The sequence below is a fragment of the Epinephelus lanceolatus genome, chromosome 3 (assembly GCF_041903045.1).
Source record: "Epinephelus lanceolatus isolate andai-2023 chromosome 3, ASM4190304v1, whole genome shotgun sequence".
NCBI lineage: Eukaryota > Metazoa > Chordata > Actinopteri > Perciformes > Serranidae > Epinephelus > Epinephelus lanceolatus.
Window position 1 is genome coordinate 7,842,909 of NC_135736.1, and position 17,032 is coordinate 7,859,940.

Sequence of the window (17,032 nt, forward strand, 5' to 3'; positions counted from 1 at the left end):
TCGGGCCTCCCTTCAGAGCAAGAAAGCCCTTTAAAGCTAAACTGGCCTAAAGAATTTCAGGTCAGAGGGAGTGCATAAGGGACTGCCTTCAGCCCACCCCAACTTCACCACTAAGGGATGATTCCAGTTCATTTACTCTGAGAGCCCCCCTGCCTCCAGGACTTATTCATATTTGTCCACTCAACAGCTCATTCAAACTTTGGTTAATGCACTAATTATAAACAGAAAGGCTTTGAGTCAGCCCTATAGTACATAAGCATGACAGGATAGAAAGGTCAACTGCAACCAAATATTGCCACATATGTCCCCTCACAGCTTTGTAGTCATTACTGATCATAAGAGCTGCTTTAGCATTAGCACTAGCTGAAAGGGGCTTTGCTTCCTTAGGCAAACACATTCCTCAGGCTAATCAGCTAGCCTGTTCAAGGCCACAGCAGACATTGTTTCAGACAATTACTACTGACGTTGACAGTGTCACACACTCGTGATAAAGGCTTTAGTGGCCCCCTGTGTGTGTGTGTGTGTATAAGGGAAAACCAACAAGATTTAAGGCGAGTGCAGAATTGGTGATATCTGACACACTAAACAATAAAAGCAGTGCCCCCCCCCCGGCATTTTTCATGAGGGTGGTCAAATGAGGCCACTGAAATTTTGCACCAAAACCAAAAGCTAGAAATGAACACACATTCATAGACTGGTGGCTGAGGCTACCAAAGATGTTGTCACCTGCTACTCAATAACCATTCACACGCACTCACACACTGATGGAACAGCCATCTGGAGCAATTTGGTGTTCAGTATCTTAGATATCTTGAGGTGAGAGTTGAAGAGACCTCTCTGAAAATGGCCATGCCAGTTGTTCCAAAAACATTGCCTATGTTTGGAGCATTATTCAGCTCCCTCATGGCTGGTACCAATGAATGCCTTAAAGAGAGTAATGTTGGCATCCAGTAGGCGGGCAGAAATTTTTATTAGGGTGGCTATGCCCCCCCACCAACCACCACCACCACCACCACCACCACCCTCTTAAGGGTGCCACTTAATAAGACCCAAATATTTGCATATAACCTTGTTTTGTTTTTTCCACCATCCTTTACTCTCAAACTCACTGCGCAGGCTTAGAAAAGAGCTAACCTTCAGGCACACTTTTATAACCAAACAGCGTCCCACCCAGTCAACAAACATAGGTAAGAGAACGTGTCAGACTACAATGGCACAATGTCAGAAACGTGCAACTGAAATAGCATTTCTGTCAATCCAAGCATTTGTTTTATCTCCACATTATGGCAAATGGGGGGAACCTCAAAGAATTTTAAGGCTTAAATAAAGGTTTGAATGAAAGAATGGTTTACCTGTAACTTATATGAACTCTTACAAATGAAAGTGAACTGAGTCATAAAAAGCAGCCAATAATGTCATATGTTCACTGCATGTTTAGCCTTGAATGCAACTTAAATTAATTCAATTTAGCAGCAGATCACTGGATTTCTCTCTCTCTCTCTCTCTCACACACACACACACACACACACACACACATACATACACGCACAACAAACAGCTCTCCTCACCAGGGTAAAAGTCCATATATTATATGACAGAGAACCCGGAAGTCTATGGCCTATAATAATAGCCTACCAGCCTCTCTCTCCATATCGTCACTGAAGCATTTTTATCCCCCACCCTGAACACACACACACACACACACACACACAAATGCAGTGCCATGCCACTCCGCTGGTTCCACTGGTTTCATTGTAAGGACATCTTGATCTCCATTTAAATCTGATTGGTTTAAGTGCCTCTGTTGTCAGTTTCCAATCATTTCAGCTCTGATGAAGCAGTGAAACTGGGGAGTTTGGTAACTGTGTCCTTCTCATGGACACAGTCTCTTCTTATGGATTTCCTCCATGAGAAGAGAGAAAATGGGCACCAAGACAAATCCATCAAAAGACTGTAAGGTTTGATCATCAAGAGGATCAAACAAATGTGCTTTCCAACATTTTTACTATCATATCATCCATCATAAAGATACCCAGTAGTTTCAGAGGTGCAACCTTTTGCTAACAAGCTGATTTTTTTAAGACAAGAGTTTTGTGGGTCAAAAGTGATTTTAAAGAAAACAAAAGGTTTAAATGATAGAGTGATGCAACAACAAGAACTGATGACAAGTTTTCAAAGAAACTTAAACGAGATGATTTCAGCAAAAGACAGAAACACACTTGAGGGTTGACATGAACACAGTACCTGTATCCCAACCTGAGGAGCAGATATCGATGAGCAGGCCGAAAAGATGCAGATGAAGGTACGTTTTGCTTTTGGGAATCACTTTGAACAATCACACTTGTCTAAAACTCTATCTCTCTCTGTCCATTCACTCTTCACTGTTGTTGACACGCTGCAGCAGTAAGAGAGTCTCCTCGCCTGCCTGCCTGCGTCTGGGTGTTTGAGTGTGGAGGTAAGCAAAGGTGGTTTAGTGTTTACCCATTCTCAATGAAGAGAGAGGTGGGGCCACTCAGTACAGGTAACCCCCCACCTTTTTTCCTCCCTCCTTCAATCTCTCTCTCTCTCTCAGCTGATAAGGAATAAGACAAAGGAGAAGGGAAGGGATAAAAGGGCAGAGGGTGTGACGAAAGGTGATGACTGACGACAATCAGGGAAAAGTCATGAGCTAGTGTTTGAGTGTGTAGACATACTCACAGAAACAAAATGGACCAGCCCAGAATAATAATAGTAATGATAATCTGAGTCAGAATTTGAACAGTGAATAAAAATGAAACTATTTTTAAAACAAGATTTAGTGTCAACATGTTAGCGGCTTGTTGTCACTTTCGTCTTTCTAGTTAAGGCCTAAAAAACAGTGCTTTGAGCTGAATGTTAACATGAGACTGCTAACATGCAGATGTTTAGGAGGTATGTTTACCATGTACACCATGTTATACTCTTTTTACACCAAAAATATGGTAAAAGAGTCTACGCGTACTTGCAGGTTTTTTACACACAGGAAAGCCTGTTAAAAATGAGTAATAGACTTATTTCCCACTGCCAGTAGACAAGTTTGCCTTTCTGTGTTATTTCTGGTGTGTCACGTTCAGTGTCACAAACACTCTAGAAAACAGGGTTAGTAAACAGTAGAAAGCAGCATGGGACTGTAGACTCCTTTACCATTGCTGGAAGACTAGAGCAGTGTACCCGGCTCTGCATTAGACAATGGCACGTTCAATGTCATCGATGCAGTGGAAAACAGGTTATGAAACAGTAGAAAGCAGCATGGAGGCCAGTGAAAATGTTACGGTGGTTACTTGTTTTTGTATATTTCTCACTTATTCAGTCTTTCTTTCAAACTTGGTGCGAACTAATTTGGAAAGATGTTTGAGTGCTGCATGGATGGAGATGAACAGTATTTTATTGGCAGTATGTCATTGTATCACGCTGAAAAAGGGGCAAAATTAGTGCATTCACCCAGATGTAATGTTTTTATCACTGCTGATGAGAGCTGGAGCTGAAAAATACCTGTGACTGCGGCAGAGTCATTTGTCTTGTCTTTCCCATTAAAGGCAAAAGCCAGCTATTAGCAAGTGTTTGTGGGCTTTTGTCCAGTAAGAGAGGGGTTTAATTTTCAACCCCTTTCTGTCACAATTGTCAGTAATTTCTGCAACTCTTTGTCATCTTAGCCATAAAGTCCATCTGTCTCTGTCCAAGCAGTGCTTGAACATTGTTCCAAATGATTTGACACAGAGTTTGAGGGGCGTAATAAGTAGGGGATATAAACAAGAAGTCCAATGGTAACATTTTCACTCTACATTTAAAAAAACCCTGCATATATGCACTTATTTCAGTGGGGGATGAGTACTAATGCATTGACATATGTGTCATGTTTCCATCACTACTGAAAACAGCTGGAGCTGATAAATACTACTGATTACTGCAGAGTCATTTGTCCTGGGAATGAAAGCCAATTGTAACCTTTCCCTCTAAAGACAAAAATCAGATGTTAGTGGTGTTTTTATCCGGTGGGAAAGGGGCTTTAGTCTGGTAAAGTTGTTAATTAGCATTGTGATGGGCGATGGGAATGCCATCAGTTTTGGAGGTATTTGATCATAAACCAAAGTATTGGGCAACTAAAAACTTTGACTTGAATAAAGGTCAGAAGATCACCATATTTGGTAGAATTCATCATCTGGGAACCATGAATGTCTCTACTAAATTTCATGGCAATCCATCCAGTAGTTACAAAGATATATCAGCTCAGACCACAGTGGTGGATTGACAAATATGGCCAGTCCTTGAGAGTGTGGACAAGTGGCAGCACTTCATCCCAGTCACTTCAGCTGGCAGTATTTGAGATCACTTTTACTCAGAGAATCTCCATTTTTCATTAAACTAAATATTTACTTTTTTGAATATCTTCAGGCTTGTTAGACAAAAAAACGTGTAGGTCAATAAAGACTCAATAATTCAAACAGTGCAGAGAAAGGACATAAATCAGAAGAGATGACTTTACCTAATCTCTGCCTGAGGCATTTTTGGGATAAATCTGTTGACGGCTGAATTTTACAGGTTTTACTGGGATTACTTTGGATTTTTCAGCTGCTTTGAATGCTAGCGTGGCTTGATAACACGGACGGATTATGAGACAACAGGCCCCTGGGCACAGACATGCAGAAGGCCCCACAACCTCCTCCACACAGGAGCAAGACACACAGACTTTATAGTTGTTGAGCCTCTTTATGTTGTTGTTTTGTGACTCTTTGTAGTTGTTACACATTTCTGTGGTTTTGTGTCTCTTTGTGGTCGCCTTGTATCTCTTTGTAGCTGCTTTAAGTCTCTTTGTGGTCATTTTGTGTGATTTTGTGGTTGTTTATTCCGTTTCGCAGTCGTTGTGAGTCTCTTTAGCCCCTGTACAGCTGTTTTGCATTTCTTTGTAGTTGTTTTCTGTCTCTTTCAGGTCCTTTTGTGTCTCTTTGTGGTTGTTTTTTGTTTCTTTGTGCTCTTCTGGGTTGGTAGGTGTCTCTTCGTGTGACATTTTGCTGGTGAAGTCCAGGGGGCCTATGCTTGGTAGGTCCATTGAGTAAACCATCCATGCGTGATAATCAAAGTATTTCATCAGCATGGTAGCCAAATGTTTCTTTGATCTTCAAACAACATGTTTTTGTTTTTGCCACAGCGTGCAAATGGACCTCTTCTAAGTGATCCAGGTATTAAAGGGAAACTTCAGTATTTTTCAACCTGGACCTTATTTTACCATGTTTCTGTGTCAAACTGACTAATGAGGACAAAAAAATTTAAAATTGGTCTGGTATTGACTGCAGCCAACAGTGGCGAAACAGGCTGCAATGTAACCACTCAGGGCATTTGTACACCTTGAATTTCTGTCCACTTAACATGCTTGTTTTTTCCCAGGGTGCATTAAGTATGAACTGAAAGTCACTTTGACTGACATTCTCACACACAATAGAGATAAACGACAATTCAAACTAGACTAAAGCTGTCACATTCCAGTCATATTTGCCAGAAACACAGAGAGGGTCAGAGAGAATAGGAAGGAGATCACGCTGACAATGTGTGCAAGTGTACATAACCTTAAACAGCCCTTAAGGGGAGAACGAGACCTGTATGCTCTTATCAGACGGGGTGTCGTTCTACTCCAGTACAAGTGTGTGTGAGCATGTGTGTGTGCTGTTGCCATTGTACAAGTAACACATTAACCAATGACTCTGTTAATGAAGGACATGCAATCACTGATTCTCGCCTTTTTGGCAACACACACACACACACACACACACACACACACACACACAGTATATGGAGATAGCCAGTTCAAAGTTTAGAGATGGAGAAATGTATTCTCTTGTCTAACAGGGTGTAATAAGGTTGGAGTGAAGGCCATACGCAGCCATAAATCTGTTTTAAAGGTGGAGGAGAGCGTGATTCAGCGACCAAGATTACTTTATTACCAGCACACTATATCATACAAACACACTCTCTCTCTCTCTCTCACACACACACACACACACACACACACACACATTAAGTCAAGTAAAGAGTTTATTTGTACAGCTCAATACTACATATTGGCAGTGGTGGAAGAAATATTCAGATTGTTTACTTCAGTAAAAGTACTACGACTACACTATGAAATTACTCTACCACAGTTACAAGTCCTGCATTCAAAACCATACTTCAGCAAATTGTGCTCAACGTATATGAAAAGTAAAAGTACTGGGTTGTAAAATGTTCCCTATAAGATCAACATATGTTTGTAGCGTGTGTCCTGTTCATCTCAAACATTTAAAATCAACATATCTAGTAATACCGGGGTTTTCACTGGACAGGAAGGGGATGAAAACCTGTAATCTGAATCCTAACTAAAGCTGTCACGCAAATGTAGTGCAGTAAAAAGTAAAACATTTACCTCTTAGATGTAGAGGAGTAGAAGTATTGAAGCATTAAACACAAATACAAATTAAAAGAATCTTGAACTTGAAGTGAAGTACAGTACTTAAGTAAATGTACTAAATTAATTTCCACCATGCATATGCTTCCCAAGGCGAGAAAAAGTCTATAGTCATCAGATTTGTGATTCGATTCTGACTTCAGTCCAAGTCATGTGACTCGAGTCTACAACTCTGACTTCTCCAATGAAGATGCATTTTATATCATTAGCTGTTTTTCATTTTATTGTCATTCACTATTTATTAATACAGCAGCATCCACTTATGGGTGCCTACAGGAGGAGTTATGGTTGTAGACAAACACTTGAATAGATTTAAGTTGAACACTTCAATCTGCTTACAAAAGAGAACCCTCTCTGATGAGAAAGTTCTCACAGTTAGTAAAAAAAAAAGAAAAACACAATCCAACAACATTACGATCATGATAATGAGAATAATACAAAAGTAATAAAGACACAAGTCATACACTGAAGAATGCAGACAGCTGTGAAGATAGCCATCAGTGTGGTGTTAACGGAGACAGACAGAGAGACATGGGGGAACTGGCCCGACTGGTCCAATATGAACCCACACACAACTATAAGAAGCTGCACACAAACAGTTTTGCAACGGTCACTGAGACAGATAGGGGGGTGATAAAGTCTGAAGAAGAATCTGCCACCTGGTTGCCAACCTAGCTGAGACAACCAGATACACACATTCACAGATATCAATGTCACATATAGTACGCTATAGCTGTGCATGTTTACAGATACACAAAAAGAGATTGCATGGCAGGAAAATACAGCACGTCCCAATGACAGCATTTTATGTACAGATAGTTTTTTTTTTCATTATTTTGGGTTTAATCATTTAAATTTCAACGATTGAAACTTCCTATTACCTCATATTTTCTGTGCTGTAATCTTTAAAATTAACAGTTATTGTTCAACAGACTTATCTTCATCACACTGTATTTGTTTGTGCAAGAAAAATAATAATACTGGCTGAGGCATTGCTATAAATGTTTATTCTAAGAAGGTTTCCACTTGGTATCACTCATACATGCATGTTCACACACACACACATACACACACGCTATACTGTGTGTCAGTTTCCACTTGGTATCAGGAGCCCTTCAAGCTGATAATTCTGTTTAGAAATGATTAAAATGTGGGTCATAGAAACTTACTGCCTTGACATCAACACACACATGAAATGTATTTTTAAAAACATTCGTTATGTTTTGCAGTGCATCAGCAGCAGTGACGCCCCCAGAAATGTTTCATAGTGGTGGCCCGATGGGGCCACTGAAAGTCTTGGGGCAGTACACCAAAAATTAAAGCCGTAAATGAATTTCAGTAATTCTATTGCTGTTGTAGTGTACAGGCTAGTTGAAACAATAAGAAATCACATGCTGATATACCCTGGTGTCTTATTTTACAGTTAATGTTACTAACTATCTAATGTGCATATAACCATACTGTTAACACATTGAGTTCCTCAACAATCCTGTTTTAATGTGTTATGTATCTGTACATGTTAGGTGATTAATTGTTCTTCAAATGGCTGGTTGTCTTTTCCTTACAGACAATATACAGCATTCATTTAAATGAGTTTATTGATTGTAAAGAACAAAAAAATCACTAGGAACAAGCCTTTATTATTTTTATTTTGATGATGAGGTTTCAGCCTTTGGGCCTTCTTCAACATTAGTATAACTGATCTTAAAGAGGGCCCAAGGGTCAAAACATCATCATCAAAATAGAAGAAATGCATATGGAGCCAGAATGTGCGACACTTATTTTCTATAATCACTGCTAATTTCACTGTAACTAAAACTGAAACAAAATGAAAGATGAGCTAATTTTCATTTCCACAAAATAGAAATTGAAACTTCTAGAAAACTAGAACTAAATCTAGCATTTAAGAAATACATATAATTACTGTAATGGCCTACTCCTCTGTTTCTGACACCTTAGTAGCACTTTTTTGATTAAAACAACATAAAACACATAAAGCTTCAGTAACAAAATAAAATATTTTTTTCAAATCCAGTAGAGGCGAAACTTGAAATGCAAAGACTTAAAAAACTGATCTAAACTGTTTATTCGAGCTCCTCAACCTCAACTGACCCCCAGTGTCCCAACTTAGGGAGCAAACACCACAGGGTGTCACACAGTTGTACATGAGCACACACAACTCACAGGTAGAGTGTGTGTGTGTGTGTGTGTGTGTGTGTGTGTGTGTGTGTGTGTGCGTGCGTGTGTGTGCGTGCGTGTGTGTGCGTGCGTGTGCGTAAAGGGACAGGCGGATTTACTGTAAGTCAGCTGATGTTACTTGCAAAATTGCAGTTGTGCCTACGATTTAATCAACTTTGTACATTATATTTGGTGAAGAGCGCATTATTACTTGTTTAGGATTCAAAACTTAAAGTACAGGACTTGCAACTTGACTTAAGACTTTCCTGTTGAACTGCATTTGATCCAACAGGGAAAAGTACAACTCTGTTTTGTTGCAACACTTCCTCATTCAAAGGGTCACCTCACATCCTGTAACTACTGTCAACCAATCCCTGTGTCCCACTTATGATTAACAAAAATGACTCAGCACAAAACAAGAGCCTTTTTACCCTCCCACTGCACACGCACACGCACACACACACACACACACACACACACACACAGGATCTGACATTAAAGTCCTGCATTTTTTCTTCCATCCTGATGAAAGAAGTTTCCCCTTTTGCCTAGAATTTTGTCAGCTGACACTGCAGTCATGTGGCTTGTCACTAACCAATAGCAGCGCAGGAGCATTGTGTGTTTAGGTGCTACAATCACTGCCAAGGTCAAAGAGACGAGGAAGGAGAGAGAGAGAAAAAGAGAGAGAGATGGAGACAAGATTTGAAGGAGCTAAAGAGACTAAAGCACATTAGAAAGAGATACAGAGTCATCCTCATGACTTCTAACCACATTGACGCCAGTAATTATCTGGTCAGTAACCAGTAACCATTGTAACGTCAACATGTGTGACTGTCCTCTCTCCCAACCCTGGGAAACAACACTGACCATCATGTGATAGAGTATAACCAGCATTGAGTTTAAATAAAGGAACTGAACAGAATGAATAGATCTGAGATGACAACTGGATAGATAAATTCCATAATTTTTACGATTTGGTTTTTTTTGGTTATGTGGAGTCCATTTAGACAACCTGAACAGTCCAGACAGTCTGACGGGTTGTAAATAAATCAGCTGTTAAATTCACACTTCAGCCACAATATGTAAATCTCTTTTTTTGAAAAGAAGGCAAAGGTGAACATTGACTATAGTGCCCACACTGTCTATTTCAAATCCAACTTAGACTGCGGTACATTTTACCTATTGTATTTAAAGAGGGCCTATTATACTCATTTTCAGGTTCATACTTGTATCTAAGGTTTCTCCTAGAACAAATGGTCAAAAAACACTTTATTTTCTCACACTGTCTGTGCTGGAACACCTGTATTCACCTTCTGTCTGAAGAGCCTGTCTCTTTAAGATCCCCTCTTGAAAAAGCCCTGCTTTGATTGGTCAGTGTTTCTGGGTCTTCCATATCTTAGGATCTCTGCGCCATCATTGCAGCTAAGGAATAATATGATCCAAAGTCAGGGAGTAATTAACAACATCTGCAACTGAGTTTACATGTTTGCCTGATGTTAGCATGTCGGTACATGTATGTTAACAGTGTTGCAGCTGGGGAATGACTGTAACGGAGAATATCAGTACTTGTCTACTGTAAAAAATCGCCAGTAAAACTTCTAAATACAACTGGACATTTTCCAGAAGGACTCGAGTACACTCTAAAATCTAGGAGCGATTTATAACATTTGAGAGATTCAAGATTACATTTTTAGCAGATGACCATATAAGGAAATTCGACACAGTATGATGTCATCCTGAAGCCAGAATGGAAAAAAAACCTGTTGAAAACCAAGCATTCAGAACAGACTGAAGTCTGAGGTTTTTGCTTACTTTTATGTATGTTTACATCATTATTTGACACTTAGGTCAAGTTTAATCATCCTTCACTGTAACACCATATGAGCCACAAAATACAGAAAAGCACAAAAGGGCCCATTTTAATATAAACATGCATACATGAAGTTTTACAAAGCAGTTTGTAATGGACATATTTGTTTTGCCTCCAGTTCACCTGTCTCATCATGTGATGGCTCCTGCTGCTTGTACCAAAGCACTTCCTGTTAAAGCGGTGTCACTACATTGTTGTCTTTCACCAGCAATTGCCCAAACACACTGAAAGCTACCAGTGCACTAGTTTTAAAGTACACCTTTTGTTTACAATGGCGGAGCACGGACTAAAAATATCATAATGTGCGTCAAACTGCTTTGACGTCCCTACTCCGACCTTGTTTCCATTTCAGGGGGTCAATTAAGAATGCAGCGACCAATGCTGTTTTTCTGCAGCCACAGTTTGGGGAGCGCTAAACAGAAAAAAAGGTAAGGGTTTTTTTCTCCCATATATTTTACTAAAGAAATAAAGTATCATAATAAAAGTATAAACTGCAGTTTTTATTATTACTCAAATAGAAATGTATAGAATATTAATGGGTATATCCGTAATATACAATAATGTTGCCTAAACAGTGACCTTTTCCCTAAGATACTGCTGGCTCTGTGGTGTTGGCATTTCAAATCTGATACCTGCAGTGTGCCACAGGAGCATCAATAAACAAGCGTCAAATGAGACGTGTCAGTGTTTGCTTTCAAGCCTTAAAGCTGTGAGTGAGATGTTACACTAATGAATACATGAATGATGGCCCAAACTACATAAATAAGAGCTTGGTTCTGCATGATATATTTTTGGGGCTTTTTCAAAGAATTGAAAGTATTTTAAAGTTTTATAAAGTATTTCACATATTTTTTTCACTGCTAACACCACTATACACAATAGGCAATCTGTTAATTTTCAACACGGGTGACAGACCCACGCCCCCTAAATGAATTGATGATTGACTGATATGGTTTGTTTTCTGTGCCCTCAGGGATTTGGCTAAGTATGTTGTCTCTGAACATATGATGAGAAGTACTGGTTTTTAACTGCCCGTGAGAAGGATGTACATGTAAGAGTATGTCAGTTCTTGATAAAAAGCTGTTTTCACTGTCTACTTTTCTCTCTTTAGAACACACCATGTGAAATTATTTTTATTTGACTCACTCCTCCAACTGTGATCTTTCGTATTGTCCCTCCCCTGTGTAGGTATCTCACATACTCAGGTCGCAATGCTCACCAGAAGGCAGATTTAATTGCCTGAGTAGCATCACGTGACATGATTTAGCCTATGCAATTGGTCAGTGAGTTTACTGGTCGCTCAATCTCTGCTACAAATGCTGCAACAGTTGAAATAGATGGCGTCCACCCTTGTTTCCTATCAGATCACCTACTGACTATATCCATTCCTTTTTGTGGGTACACCTAAGTGCAAAATGTGCACAGTGGGGTGTCTACCAATCAGAAGGTCGCAGCTTTAACCCTCACTTTAAATGTTGAATTGCCAGTCGGCAAGATACTGAACCCCAAATTGCTCCTAATTTCTCCCTGTGAGTATACGAGAATGATTATCTGATGAGCAGATGGCACCTTGTATGGCCATCAGTGGATGAATGGATGAATGGTGCCTGTAGTGTAAAGTAATTTAAGTGGTTGCTAAGACTAGAAAAGCTTGACATAAATGCAGTCTGTTTACCGTCAACATCCCAATTTGTATGATTCATTGTGTCTCTCTATTATGTCAGACGTTAATTGCAGCCATGAACACTTTTGTCTCTGGTAGGGCGATGCTTTGTGCAAACTAGTTTTCTTTTCAGCACACCCTGGCTATTTTTAAAACAAGGTACAACAAGCCTGAGTGTCTATATTACATCCTTGAAAGATATTCCCCTGCCAAATCTTTAATCCGACTCAGTTTTTTCAGGTAAAAACCACTGTAACTGAAAACAATTCACTCAAAGCTTCTGAATGACCCTTTCCCCCTGTGTGTAGCATCTCATTATTGCAATAAATGGCAGGATAATAATTCAGTAAGCAATAATAATTACAACTTGCAAAAGAGTAGATCATGGAGTGTTGACTAGTAATAGTTGTACTATCACCTTCATCAACACCCATGTACAGACATATTATCTTCTGGCAATCTTAAACCTGCAATTTTCACCATTCCTGGTTTCCTGGAAAAGCGAATTATTCCTGCGCGCACACACACACACACACACACACACACACAGAACGACTAGGAAAGTGAGATGGGGAAGTAAAACAGGCAGATAAGAGCTAAATGAAAAGCTGGTGGAATTCAGCGTCAGCCAACTCCAGCTATTACGCCCCTCTAAATACAGATCCCTGAACACACAATAGCTAAACTGCTAAACAGTGTCACGCGAAACAAGAGTTTTATGACAAGCCAAAAAAAATCATCCTGAGAAACTAAAACGCTGTAATCCACCTGTTCACCTGCTGAAACTTCTCATCAAACAAAAAGAAGGGAGGGAGAGGGAGTGTGAGAACATAAGAGAGAGAGAGAGAAGACGAAGGACACACTAAAAACAGTGTGTGTGTGTGTGTGTGTGTGTGTGTGTGGCCTGAGTATGGCTACTTCGTGTCAGTTTTGTGAATGGGTTCACAGAGTCAGTCTCAGCCCATGGAACATTCCATTCTGACAAGGCGGGGAGGGGGGCGCAGAGTAGGTGCATGTGTGTGTGTGCGTGTGCTTGCGTGTGTGTGTTCACGTGTGGGTGTTTTGGTTCCTATCACGAGATGCATTGTTGTTCTGGTAGTTTCTTGTCCACCAAACTTTCTCATTTCCACACACACAAACACACACCCCTCAACACCACTTGCATTTGCCTGCCTTCTCTGCCAGAATCAAATCACCCACTGTTAACACACACACACACACACACACACACACACACATGCACCTTGCCTCTTGGCCTGCTGTCCAGACAACTAGCCCATTGTGTGTAGCAACAGGTATGCAGTGAAGAGCCTGTGTGAGCGTGAGGCAACTGGATGCTCTCTGCATGTTTGTGTGTGCAAGCAAGAAAATTGATAGGTTCACATTTTTAAAACAATACCAGCATGAACCACATGTACATTTACACAGTTATCAGCTGCTGGAGTTGTTCCTCCTGTCCATACATCTCCTCTTAAAGCAGTTTCAATAAAGTATCCATAAGGAAGACATCTCTTCACAGCCAGCATGGACAAGAGGAACAGTTACAGCAGTCAGCGATGCCTTTAATGTACATGTGGGCTTTTGAGTTGTCTTCAGTGTCTTCACTCGATCTAACCCTTAAAAACTGCCATTTAGCTGAAGAAGGCAAGAGGAGGAGTAGGAGGAGGAGGAAACTAGCCGTGAAATGAAGCATGATAACAGCATTAGTGTACGAGCAGGTTGAAGGACAGAGGAGGGAAGGAGGGAAGGAGGGAGGAGAGGAGGGAGGGTTCAGCAGTGTCACCACACAGGAGGGGGGTGGAGGGGTTACGCAGGGGTCAAAGGTTGAGCGGGAGAAGGCGGGGGTGTAGGGAGAAAGGGGGGAAGGAGGAGGAGGAGTGTTGATCCAGCCTTCACAGTGAGTGGATGCCACCTGTTTACACACTCAACAGTGTGCATCGTTCCTGCCACGTTTCTCAGAGGAGAGGCAGTTGCACAATGTCTCAGATCATTGTGTTCAGGAAAGTACGAGTAAGTAAGAGTGTGTTTGGTCACACAGGTCTGGTTCTATTAATCCATGCACATAGTTTGGATTTCATTTGACCTGGTTTTGAAATGTCTGAGACTTCTGCCTCCTACGTGAATAACTAATTACATTTAATACTGTCCCTGTTACTTTGGATAATCACTGTGAACGGAACTACTGTCAACTGAAGAAATAGTCCCAAAGACAACAGTCTGCCCAACCCTGTCTCCAAGATATTAATACTATTTAAAAAAAAAAAACTTGAACAAATTACAGACTGTCCTCGACAGAAAACAGACAGCATTGGTCATCTTTTCAAAACAACCTATGCATCTTGTGTCTACCAGTTGAGGACCTCCTGTGGTCTTGTGGTGAGTTAATAATGACTGTCAGGAGCAATGGCAGAAATACCCTGACGTTGTCAAACCAACGCAAAACCTCTAAGATGGGAGTTTGGGGTTGGTGGTTTGGTGAAAAAAGTGTAAGACGCTGACACAGGAAACTGGTGGTGGCGTCCTGTTTTCAACTAATCAGTTTTGTCGGGTTTTTTTTTTTTTCACCTTAACAGAACCAAACCTTTAACATAAAGGTGGCAGATCAGACAACAACAATATGAACAGCTATGGAGGACTTACAAAGTTAGAAGGCATGGCAAAACAAAACCAAAACCATCATTTGTAATCTAGCTAACCTAACTAGAAATTTAAAAAAGAATAAATAAGTACACAGAATATGTGAAAATATAAACAGAATTTTTTTTTAATACATTTAAAAAAATGGGTAAATATAGAGAGAAATAAATAAAAGAATAAATACGTTGATAAAAAAAATGTGAAAATGAATAAATTAAAAATATAGTAAATTAAAATATGTGGAAATATGAAAAGCAAATTTATATAATAGCTATATAAAGAGAAATACATAAAATAATTGATGAATAGTAATAGAAAGAAAAATGACCAAATAGAAAAAGCATGATAATAACAATAATTATTATTATTTTTATTATTATTAGTAGTAGTAGTAGTAGTAGTAGTAGTGGTATTTATTTATTTTCACAATTATTTTTCATAATTATTCTTTTACATTTTATTTGTCTTTATATTTTCACATTTATTTATTCTTTTGTGTATTTCTCTTTATATTTCTAGATTTTTTATTTACTGATTTATCTTTTACTTATTTATCTTAACTTTTTTTAAATTCTTTTTTCAGATTTATTCTTTTTTTATGGCTGTTCTGTCCCTCCATGACACTTTTTTCCTTAACATTGTTTCCTCTGTAAAACATTCTTACAACTTCCGTCCGTCTTGCTTCTTATTTCCAACTTTTCAAAAAATGTTTATTAATATTTTTTACTCTTTGCTTTGAAAGAACAGCACCAAATATTAAATTACAGTGCAAAGTATCTGCTGGTCAAATCCGTTTTGTGTTCCTTTAGCCGCTTAGCATTTGTAAACAAATTGAGCATATCAAAAAATATCTTTCACTCCTCCCTTTTCTACCTGTCTGTGCCACCCTAATTTTGACCTGTTTTGACTTCGCCCTCGTCTCGCTGCTGTCCAGTGATTGGCTGGATCAGAGGGGAGCTAAAGAGGGAGGTGGAGGGGGGTCGACAGAGGGGGAAGAATGTGGCCATTGTGCTTTCCAGGTATGTGTGTTTGTGACAAACAGAAAGAGAGAGGAGAGAGAGGGTGATCAGATCTTGTTACAGGTGTTTCATAAACAACACAATAGTGCTAACAGGTTCTCTCTCTCTCTTTCTCTCTCTCTCTCTCTCTCTCTCTCTTGCTCTCTCTCTCTCTCTCTGTCTGTATTCTGCAGCTTTAGATTTCTGCTTTAGTGTCGGTGGATTAGACTCATGGCTTTGTCACACACACACACACGCACTTCCCCATCATGAGCATGAGATGATCATGTGATGATCACGTGACACAACCATATACTACGTACCTACGTGTTTGTGTATATATCATTCAAGCCATTTCAGCTGTTTCTCTTCCTTATACTATACTTGAGGTTTGCTGAATAATTATTTCCCATCAGCTTCCTGCTTTTAAGAATCACTCCAACCTTTGTCTCAGGTTAAAAAAAAACATCTTGTATTTTTCTTCCTGTTGCCCGTTGTTTCTGCTCCTGTTGTGTGTCTTCCTGAAACTAGAGCGGGCCCAAACACGATACCACTAAGGTCACACTAGGAAAAAAAAGTGTAGATATAAATTCCTGTCTCGGGTGACTGTTTGTCCCTTTTTAGCAGTTGTGGAATGTGATACAGTGGGTTGAGAGATAAGTATCATTCCAAAAAATGGTTTACCTCTTGAACCCTCTTGCACAATCTGTAATGAACACAGCCGCTGTCTGAGAAACAGACAGACAGAGAGACAGACAGACAGAGAGACAGGCAGACAGATAGACAGACAGACAGACAGGTCCATTTGAATAACTATCATAAACTAACCATTTAACAGCTATCTATTTTTGGTTTTGGTTTTGCATGAGCTAGTTTGAAGAACCTGTGTGTCATCACTTCATCAGGTCTAACCAGCACTTTTACACACACACACACCCTTCACACACACCTTAAACATGTGGAAGTATTTTCAGTATTCACAAGGAAGCTGGCCATCTGTTGAGATGGAAGACACACTTACATGCACGTACACTAACTGACAAAGGAGTGTATTGCAGGTGTCACTCTGCACCTCCCTGTTCTCCATCTCCACAGGTGATTTTCAGAAAACAGTAACTTAGTAAGTGAAACTTTTCTCTCCACCACCTCTAACCTGTCAGCATCAGTTTACATCTACAGAAATTAGGCCCTTAGTTAATTCCATACTAATTAAGATAAGATAAGATAAGATA

At 39.7% G+C, this 17,032-nt stretch overlaps 1 protein-coding gene across 13 annotated transcripts in view; it reads right to left on the reverse strand.

Moving 5' to 3' along the window:
• Positions 1–17,032, reverse strand: part of rbm47 (RNA binding motif protein 47) — a 40,598-nt gene that overhangs the window by 20,547 nt on the left and 3,019 nt on the right. The window contains exon 1 of one of the 13 annotated variants that reach the window (XM_078164183.1): positions 2,257–2,464. The exons of 11 other annotated variants lie outside the window; for them this stretch is intronic. The gene's annotated coding sequence lies outside the window, so the exon portion shown is untranslated. Of the gene's footprint in view, positions 1–2,244; positions 2,465–17,032 lie in introns of those variants that run through there. One more of the 13 variants, XM_033623704.2, reaches the window with a different exon arrangement.